Source organism: Pseudophryne corroboree, chromosome 8 (genome assembly GCF_028390025.1).
Source record: "Pseudophryne corroboree isolate aPseCor3 chromosome 8, aPseCor3.hap2, whole genome shotgun sequence".
Taxonomy (NCBI): Eukaryota; Metazoa; Chordata; class Amphibia; order Anura; family Myobatrachidae; genus Pseudophryne; species Pseudophryne corroboree.
The window spans coordinates 280387333-280389910 of record NC_086451.1 but is presented as its reverse complement, the minus strand read 5'-3'; the positions used below and the strand labels follow the sequence as shown (position 1 = coordinate 280389910).

General features: G+C 38.6%; 1 pseudogene; it reads left to right on the top strand.

Moving 5' to 3' along the window:
* Nucleotides 1-1517: 1517 nt before the first annotated feature.
* LOC134950065 (5S ribosomal RNA) lies at nucleotides 1518-1636 on the top strand (annotated as a pseudogene).
* The last annotated feature ends 942 nt before the right edge of the window (nucleotides 1637-2578 follow it).

Genomic DNA, 2578 nt, shown 5'->3' with positions numbered 1-2578 from the left:
CAGTAAGTTCTGGGCTGAGCAGAGACTGCACAAACTCATGTTTGTGCAGCTCTCCAACAAATACGATCGCACACCTGCACACAGCAAATATCCTCCCCCTGTAGGCAGCAACTACCTGATCGCAGGGATGCAAAAATCGCATCCTAGCAATCAGGTCTGAATTAAACCCTCAGTCACTTTAAGTCAGGTACTATTGCATAACTTGGACAGCGTCAAGTCACAAATAATCATTATCGGAAAACCAACTTTCAGTGCGCTAAGAGTCAAGCATTTGGTTTTTCCTTGAATGATCCTCTCCTTGATGTCACATCGAGTTCATACATACCTCAGTCTCTATCTAGGTCACTAAGCTACACAATATTGAATACTCAATCTAAATTCATCCAGCAGTATTTGTGGGATGTTGGAACAAACATACATATAAACAGATAAACAAAAATTCTGAATACATTTTTTTTCCATTTACATACAGATGCAGCCATGCTCATTCAGCCCATGGCATGACCTCACAAGCACATGTGCCGCAGGTTTGACTTGATAATGTAATGCATATGGATCACGGGTGTGAATATATGTACGTGCACTCCACTGTGCATGCGCATCACACCAAATGAGTGAAACCCCAGTTAGTCGCAGCCACAAGCAGCTGGCTACAACTGTAGTTCATAAACAGTCTCTAGAAGTATATTTCTAAAAAAAATTCTATTTACAGACACAATAATGTATATAATACTGTATTGTTAAATAATGAAACTAAAACTGGCACTGCCAAAGCTAGGCAAATGTGGAGTAGATGCCATGCTTCTACTGTAAATGCAATTTCCATTTAGCAAACACATGTCAAGAGTCACCAGGTAACAAATAGTGTTACCATCTTTATCAGATTTGAATCCAGTGATAAGGTAATCTGTTTTAATACAGTAATATATAATGAGCAACCACAGCAGCATAAAGTGTTTCTCAACTGTAATTAATTATCAATATACAAATTATTTGAAATTAAACAATTCACATTGGTACATATCTACTGGAAATCAGCAGACATGTGTTGATCACCAAGCCCACATACTGCCGAAATATGCATCCTGATCCTAAGTCCCTACATGGACCATCTCGCAACTCAACTCCTGGTAAAATTATGTATTTTGCCAAAACATTTTTTTTAACCTGTAACCAGATTTGAGTATTTACCTGTAATCAGCCATCATTTGTGTAACAACCGTTTGCTATCCATGTGAGCTGCGGTATACTTATTTCCAGGGCACTTTGCACCTGAAGTATATTATTTGTACAACCATGTTTGAATGTTATTGGCAATAAGCTAGTATCTGTGTAATTAATTACCACTTTAATGAGATCGTAGCACACTCATTCCTCAGGGCATTCCACGCCTGCAGCACAATTATTGCCTTACATCTTTTTTGGTCCTCTGATACACAGCTACTGCATATCAGCTTGATCATGCCGGTGACTCCATCTGTATTTTCCTACACACACCTGTAAAGGGGATTTCCCCATTCTACAGTCATACCACATTGAATGTGCCCAATCCCATCTGATCTTGGAAGCAATACCTTGTTAGGCCTTGTCAGCACTTGGATGGGAGACCACCAGGGAATACAGGGTTCTGTAGACTAAAAGGGCCCCATTGCATGGCTCTATTCCATGCCAGGTGTCAGGTAATACTAACCAATCACTGCGAGCCACCTGAGGCTCCTCTAACAGCCTTCATTTTGTGGTTTACCCCTATAATCATTTGAACCATTAAAAGCACACAACTTATACTATTCTTGTCTGATTCTCTCTCTGGTATTTTTCTCTGAATTTTTTTCCTTGAACTCTCATCACAAAGGATTTCTGAATCTCCCCTGCGCTGGTTTGTACCAACAGTGGTCACTGGGGAATACCCAAGTGAAAGCAGATTCAATCTTTCTTCCTTCCTCAAGAGACCCATTCCTATAGCTTGGCACTCTCAACCAGCTGTTCACTACCACAGGTACATTGCTGATAAGTAAAAGCCAAATGGAACACTCAGACTCTCTGGGAATCAATTCTCCACTTTTTCTTTTTTCTTACTCTCTTTCCGCTGTAACTACCTTGCTTGGTGTTCAATAAGCAGGATGACACAACACTTTGTTTAATGTTTATTATGTTTACCAGGCTGATATATGGTGTTTGTAAGAGTCACACTATCGATCAATATTGATCAGCATAAATATTTAGTGGTTATTATAACCTTATTATATCAGCAGATAACAGGTCAACTTTGACCTCCAGGTATATTTTGCCAGATTGTGATCACATCATACTGTGACTTATATCACACAGATTCTGTTCAGCATTTCTCTCTATTTCACTTTGCGATTCAAGGAAAACAGCAGATTACTACAGTTATTTGCAGGATATCCTGATAATGCATATAAAAAAAGAATAACATTTTATACAGTTTTACATAAAACATTTAATAAGAGTGCCCCAGCAAAATAGTCAGCCTTTTCTTTTTGCATGTTGATACTATTTTACAGTATTCTCATCAGTTTATTGTAGAATAGATTATGACAAGCCATGATCTTAATTC